The following is a 7,858-nucleotide window of genomic DNA, read 5'->3' as shown; positions in this document are numbered from 1 at the left end:
AACCATGCCATGAAGAGTCGACAAGAGCAATCGCAGCTTCTTGAATGCCTCTTTCTACGTCAATTTCTTCTTCAATAGCTGGTCCTATTCTTCCAACAGCTAAATCTCGCCCGGTCTTTCTTAATTAAGGTGAGGATGGCACGTGCTTTCCTAAATCCATTTCACCGGGTGTTCACTCAAACTCCTTAATCATTGAACCCGGATCGGAAAGTGACTCCCCTAAGGCCTAAGGCTTACTCAGGTAAGACTTCTTCCTTCTCCCCTTCCTCCACCAGATGCGGATGAAAGAGCTGCTTCTTCTTAAACAGATCCTTCCTAACCGAAAGAATTGAATCCGGTAAGGAATAAATAAGATAAGGGGAAATGTCGGCATAACCACTGCTATTTCATCTGCAGCTCTTGCCGTTGAAGGAATAAGTGTTGCTTTGGCTTGATTGCTTTCACCAGGTCTAGCTAGGCTGGGAGTCGATTAGCCCGAGTAAGATAAGTGGCACTTGAATTTGAAGTAGCCATCGGCCAGGTCTTGGATGCTGAATTATCGGTCTTACCACTTGTATCGATAGACCCACTTTCATTGAATGCTAAGGAGATTGATTTAAAATCAAATCCTGATCTTCGAACTTTCTCTCTGCTTGAAAAGGCTTCTGGCAAAGCGGTCACAGGAACGGAGTAGCTTTACTTACTAAAGTAAAGGGAATTTCTTGCTAATCTGGTGATATCGTAGTCAAGGTAAAGTAGCCAAGCCAAGAGGAATCGATTTAGCAGTCCATACCAGGCTCCAGGTAGATTTAGGAGTGACCGGCAGTGAATGCCCGGTAGCAAAGAAAGGACTCGGCTGAACTTCACTTGGGTTCGCTTTCTATGGGAATGATGGAATCTTCTTCCTCTTAGCGTTAGCGACTCTGAGCTCATAGGGAGCTAGGAATGAGCTTGGTTAGCTGGGACCAAGAAGGGATAGAGTAGAAAGAGAGGATTTGATTAGCGCGCCTTCTGCCTGTCCTTTCCTGACTCTGTCGATGGTATGCTTGAGAAGGAATTAAAAAAACCTTGGCTTGTACTCTTTATTGCCTTTTTGTTCGAAATCGATATCTTCCTATTGCCTTTGAGAAAGGGAAGGCACTAACGTCCGTCTGTTGTCACAAGAATTGTTCAAGTTGAATGCGAATAATCGATTGAATCCGATCTTTGAAGGCTTGAAGGAATATCCGATCTTAGCGGTAGGGGTTAGGAAATGTGTCTGTCTTTCGGCTTGGTCGATCAAAGAGTAAGCTTTCCCTATCAGCTGTAACTATCAATTTCTTAAGAGAAGAAAGCGTAGAAAAGAAAGGTTTTGATTCGAGGCTTGCTAAGTGAAGTCAACAAAGAAAAAAAGCTTTCTCCGAGAAAGCGTCTGTCTCATGCCAAATGTCTTAAGAATCTGCTGCTCTAGAGGAAGGATCAATAGTTCAGCTAGCCACGCACACGAGGAGAATTCATCTTTCAACAGCATTTCCGACAAAAAACTGAATGAAAAAAAAAACAGTTAACAGACGCTTTTGTACATTTCGCATAGCCAGGAATAATGCTATGAATAGAAGGAGCTGTTTTCGCATCCCTTGCTATTGAAGAATGAAGAAGCTGGTATAAAAAGAATAGAAAATGGGCTGCTAGCCTTCTCTTCTTACTTTCCTGACCTTTCGAATCAATTGGTATTGAATTAATCAGCTGTGAACGAATCGGATGTTACAAGAAGAAGGGCTTTGGTTTTCTCTTTTGTCACCCATTGCAAGAGTGAGAATGGCAATATCTGTCTAGATCATCCAAAAATAAGTCCAATAAAACCGGATGAAGAAATCGGACGGGTGGAATTCCACTGTTTAATTCCTGGATTATACCTTTATTGTCCTGTGCCGGGGAATGCAGAAAACTATCAACTAGACTTAGAATGAATGAATCCGCTATCAAAGGCTGAATTTTCTCTACAAACCGCTTTCGACAAAGAGTCTTTCCGAAGTTCTAAAAATGAAAAACAAAAAGGAACTTCAGATTGGACCACTTAGTTATTTCAGAATCAAACTTGATTGCTGCTTCACCATCAGTCTGGCAGACAAATGACTGCTCAAGAAAGACATTATGGGTCAAGACGTACTTTTTAAGTATTTTAGCAAGTGAGATCAGAAGGAGTTCATCTTCTAGTTTGATACCTAGATAGTACTCCCAATTTTCAAACTCCTTGCTACTCTTAAAGCGATAAAAGCACAAGCTCTTAATAGGAAAACCCCTTATCACTGATTTTAGCCGAAAAAAGAGAGTTCATACGAACCAGTAAGAATAGCCTGCTCCAGTATTTCCACTCGTCTAAAAAGATTTTCTCTTTGGTAAATCATATGATATTTTTTCACCATAATGACCCAATCTAAAACTTCTACTTCGAGCACACGCAATGGGGCCTGAGTTAGAAGGCAAGGCAGTATACTTCTTTTTTGATCCTGTGTCGATGTTTTCTTTTCATTGCATTGGGTTACGAACGATATAAGCAGTTCTGAGAAAGAAGGTAGCGAAGTCACTCAGTGAGCCGAGAGGAGCTCTTCCTATGAAGACTACTAGCCGTAGCTGTGGCCAAGAAGCAGGCAGGGAAAGAGCTTCTTTAAAGGAATTTAGTCAGGGTATTCCATGCTTTTTATTAACAGATCCGAGATAGCTAGTTCAATTGGTGACATTGCTTCCCCTTTCCCTACCATAGCCCGAGTTAGGAATCTAACTTAGAGAACAAAGAACTCAGAGGATGCCCCGTCTGTTTTTAGTTCAGAGGGTTCAATACCTCCATCAATAGGTAGCATGGATCCACCAGCCTCCAATGAACATTATCCTCAGCCCCTTGAAGCGGGGATATAAAATGTGCGTTGTGAGTCTATCAACTGTTCTTTATTAACGGAATAATAAGAATCTCCCTTCCTTATCTCCCACGGGTGCCTTTCTTTCACTGCTTTGAGCTTGAACGTGGCACTAAAGCGTAAACCGAGTGGAATCATAAGATCGAGTTTCATCCCCAACTTCAGGTCAAGGTAGACTGATGGTAAGAACGAAGGCTTGATAGCTGCTCCAACTAATGGCATAAGTAAAGGTAAGACATCTTACTCAGTGGAATTTCCTTTCCCTTTCGGATCGAAGCAAGACTAGTGGCATTTATTTCTAGTAAAGAGTAGGAGATCGATTCCACTACTCGATGGAGGTCGGAATGGTGCCGAATAATAGTAGTTTTTTAACGAACCTTAATCCAAAAATGCAAGTCGAACGAAGTCATTCCGGCAAAAGTGTTTTGGACAGGCAGGCAGAGCTGGGGGTACATTTCAAAAAAGCTGCACTTCTGCGCACGCCTGTGGTATCCCCACTTCGCATTGAAAAAGTGTTTCTTGGGTCTAGTAGCCTTTATGGTCCCCTTTCAGCCTCTCCCATTCCGTCAAGTCCCCGCCTCTTTCGTTCCTCCGAACGGGGGTTGGGCTCTCTTCTCGAGTAGAGCGCATTCTATCCATTGTCCGATTTGATAAATAGGATCCTTCCTAGCGTGTGTCTTGCCTATTTTGGTTGTCTTCTCAGCCAGAGCTGTTGAATTTCTCTAAGATTTTAAATGAAAGCTCGGCTGCCCCGGATATTGTCGAGGGTCTAAGAGAGATAGATGAGTTCGATTAATCAGCATTTCTTAGATAGCAGTCTGGGGGTATACAAGGAAGTTCTTGAGAGAGAATTGCAAGAGGGGTGCATACCGCGGAGCAAAGGGCTATGATCGAAGCATAACTTTCTGAAGCGCTTGCCAAGGAAGATCGTTTAGTGCTTGACGCCCTTCCCCAGTTGAAGGCCGCAAAGTATATATCATTATGTTTGGGCGGGATTTATCTTTCAATTTTTTTAACGTTTCACATAATTTTTATTTTCTTTTTTCTGGCTCCTCTGTAGTTAGGTAGGGGCAATCAATGACGGCTGATCATGACACGAAGAAGGAGTAAGTGGGCGGGCTAAAAAAGGGGGAGTTCTAGGTATCTTATCTCAGAGGAAGCAGGATTCTAAGTCGGACGTAATCTTTGAGATGAGGCCACCCAGCGTAGGGTGGGAAAGGAGAAGAGGGGATGCGGGCTCATTTCACAACGTCGTATTTTCTAGTGAGCCAGGCAGGAAGCCCAATGGTAGAAGTAGGCAACTATCTATGTCCACACTCAATATTTTGTGCGAAGGTCATAGATAGTTGCTCTCCCCCTAACGAAAGAGCATTTGACCCGCTACAGCGGCACGCACTACGGCCATCCAGTAAGGCGATCTCGCTTTCCATAATCTTTGGTGCAGTCATAGTAGCGCTGGCGTTAGGGAAATCAATCTCGGGGCCATTAAAAAGATTGATTGAAAGGCACGGCTAGACAAACTGGCCAGCACAGCTAGTCCGAAGACAGTAAAACGCTTCACGCTTAGCTAGACGAATGCATCTCACCTAAGGCTACTCATGTAGCTCGACTTGAAGCAGCTAACGATCTACCAATAAAAAGTATATTTTCAAAAAGTATTTTTAGACAAGAGGAACTCGGTCCAAAAACGGCTAATGCTGCCTTCCTCCCCTATCTCAACAAGGCCCCTCTTTTGAGGTTCGCTCCACTTACTTCTTACTTGAAATGGCTTTCAGTAGGTCCCAAGTTCAAGTTCATCTATCTTTTCCTCAAAAAAAGAAAAGTGTCACGTCTGTGAGTTGACTACTTAAAAAAAGGAACTATATGCTAGTCGAGTGTATTATTTATGCCTGTAGTGTCCGCTTTCATCGTCAAATTGAGTGTCGTGTTTTTTCTTCATAAGTAAGAGGAGTCGATGCCATCTGGGTAGCTGAGGGCCGGTACTTACATAATACTTACATAAGGAAGAAAAAGGTGTCACATCCTCTCCTATGATTGAGGTATTGAACAATAGTTAAAACTTGACTTGGTTCATAGAAAAGATAATGCACATACTCTCATTGCACAACCAAGGTTGAGGCAAAACGAAGGTAGAAGGATCCTGTGGTCAAGATGACCACAATCCTTAAGAACCCTTTAAGGAAGCCAATCACAGGAGTCTCGCCATCGTGGAACAGCTTTTCCTAGTCGATGTAACGATTACCGAAACCGCATCTACAAGCCGCCAACTGTCTTATTGCTTGAATCAAGCTTGGGGCCTAGGCGCTCGTACCGTACCTAGAGGTAGAGACAGACGGAGGTAGATGACAGCGCTAGAGTGCACAGGGATCAGGTGCACAACTAGAAAGAAAGTCAAATATCAGGAGAAAGCAGGATGCATGACTTCTCACGCGGTCTCTAGAAAGCTACGATTCAAAGGCAATGAGAACTTGCCAGTACTAGATAGACCACTGCTGAAGAAGACCCCTTTCACTCAATAAGATGCAGATCTTTGGGGGGACTACCAACCAACGATCCGGGGTAAAGTCAAGGCAATAGGGGAGCGATGCTCTACATAGTAGCCATAGACCTGGGTCACGTCGATTTCCTTTGCTTACTAGGGTAGGGAGAATGCACCTGAGCAAGAATCGAGGCACACATGATGCTGTTGCCATGAGAGATAGAAAAATGCCAAACTGGAAGGGAAGGAGCCCGCTGTCGGGTATTCCAGCGCCCAACAAAAAGCAAGAAGGACCCTTACTTAATCACTGTCGAAAGTCTGGCTAAGGCGCGCTAGTCCTTGGGGACTCAACAAAAAGCATGGTAGAACCCCGACCCGCAAAGGTCCTAAAAGAGCGAAGTGAAGACCCTATCTGCCTACCTTTCCTACTGACTTTGCTAGCTCCTCCTCTGCTCTTGACCTTATTGACAAATAGATCTGATTTGAGATTCTCCTCTGGTACTGTGGGTTAAGTGAGGTAGGGTTGTTCAGTGAACCGAGGAGTGGTAGGTTGACTATTTAGAAAGCTCCCGGGGGAATAGAATAATCTTGATCAAGGGGCCTAGCGTCCTTAGAGATTGTGCCCAGACGGGGAATGGAGTATACAAAAGACTCCAAAAGGTTTCGCCTTCATTCTCTCAGGAACAAGGTCTTCGGTCTTTGCATTAAGGACCTTCCCTTTCCCTTCAGCAGTGGATTCTCTTCTGGATGGAAATGTTCTCTAAAGGTTGACTTCGTTTTTGAGTTCATGAGGTTTGATAACAGACATGCTCAGGATGCTTCCTATTCCCCGATCCACTCCCGAAAAACTTAAGCCTAAGGCCTATTGTGCCTATCACCAAACCAAGGGCATGTCCACGTGACTGAGAAGTGTAATGCTTTGCGCCATGCAATTCAAGATCTCATAGACCAAAAAGGCATCCTCCCACCTTCACCACAAGCCCAAAAGCCCAATATCACCAAAATTACCTAAGCACAATGACCAAAACAAGCCTGTCAACATGATCCATCTCTCACAAGAAGACTTTGACCCAATTCAACTCATCACCAATGTCAATGAAGAGCCTAAAGCTTACATTCACCCTCACCCATTCATGGATCTTCAGTCTTTCAACCTACCTTGGTGAGGATAAAAAAGGCATTGGACCTTATCCTTAAGCCCGATTTTCTTCCCCATCCTCTCTGATTTGGAAAAAGATGATCTTGCTTGGGCCACTGAAGAAGAAGATGGATTGAATATTGAGGAATTGGACTTGGAATTCTTGCTATCTCTTGAATGCTTTGATCCATCTAAGCCCATTGACAAGCAGGGAAGAGGATAAATTTGAGGACTCATGGGATAATTATTGTTATATACTGAATTTAAAAGCCCACTTGATGGTTTGAAAAGCCCACGTCCGAGTCCAAAATGGAATGGAATTACTTGGGAAGAGTTGATGGGAGACACGGAGATTTCCAAGGAAAGCCCAAATGAAAACAAATAAGAGTGGTCGTAGATCAGGGGAGTCATTGGATTACCTCGGAATACCCCCTCCCATCAGAAAAGAAAAAGGGAAGAACACTAAGCACGAAACAGAGAAAAGAAACTAGCTACACCTACATCAACAATGGAATACAACCCAATACCATGACTCCTCGTCCTTTAGAATAGACGGAATCACGGGAAGAACCACAATACATCACACCTTACCCTCAACGGGAGGAATAGAACATAGCCAATAAAATAAGAAGAAAGAAAGAAAACACCACTACACAGAACTTACAAGATCGATGGATACTGGCGATACATTCTCATGCCTGTATGATACTCTAGCCTTAAAATTAGAAAAAGGTAAGAGGTAAGGGATTTGGTATAGAATTACTTTTAGTTTTAGGTACCCGAAAGCCACAGCACAGACAATGAGAAAGGGATTCCACTTTTGACAAGCGTAGGGAAGACAAATGAATATAGCCATTACCTCTATCTCAAAATAGAAATTTATGTAAAAAGTGACAACATACATAATCACACTTTACACTTTCCTTTACTATTTACTAAAATAAAGATTTAGACTCAATCGGATTCCCTTTCAGTTCGAACCCTAGCTCCTCAACGCCCATTACTGGAGCGCTAAAAAAACTTGACTTCTTATGAAAAAGTAAATTAGAATGCTGTTCTCCCAACTATCAATCCAATTACAGCCCAAAACGGTAAATTCGTTAAGAAATTTTCCATCTAAGACTCCGTTAAAGCGCTCGGTCGATTGGGAATGAAAGAGAGGGAAACTACTATGTATTGGATTCAAAAAGTAAACCAACGGGCGGAAATTAGAATCGAGTAGAAGCTGGTGCAGGAGCTGGAGCGGTGCTAGGCTTAACTCTTTTTTCTTTATTTTCATTTTAATCTGAGGAAGATTGTCCAGTAGCCAGAATCCTATCCTATACTAGTAAATAAATTGATAGGCTTATAGATGCTTGTAGGCCTCCT

This window comes from Durio zibethinus, unplaced genomic scaffold (assembly GCF_047325235.1).
Source record: "Durio zibethinus cultivar Kanyao isolate XHJ-2024 unplaced genomic scaffold, ASM4732523v1 HiC_scaffold_30, whole genome shotgun sequence".
Classification (NCBI taxonomy): Eukaryota; Viridiplantae; Streptophyta; class Magnoliopsida; order Malvales; family Malvaceae; genus Durio; species Durio zibethinus.
The sequence above is the reverse complement of the archived record's forward strand: the minus strand, read 5'-3'. Positions refer to the sequence as shown.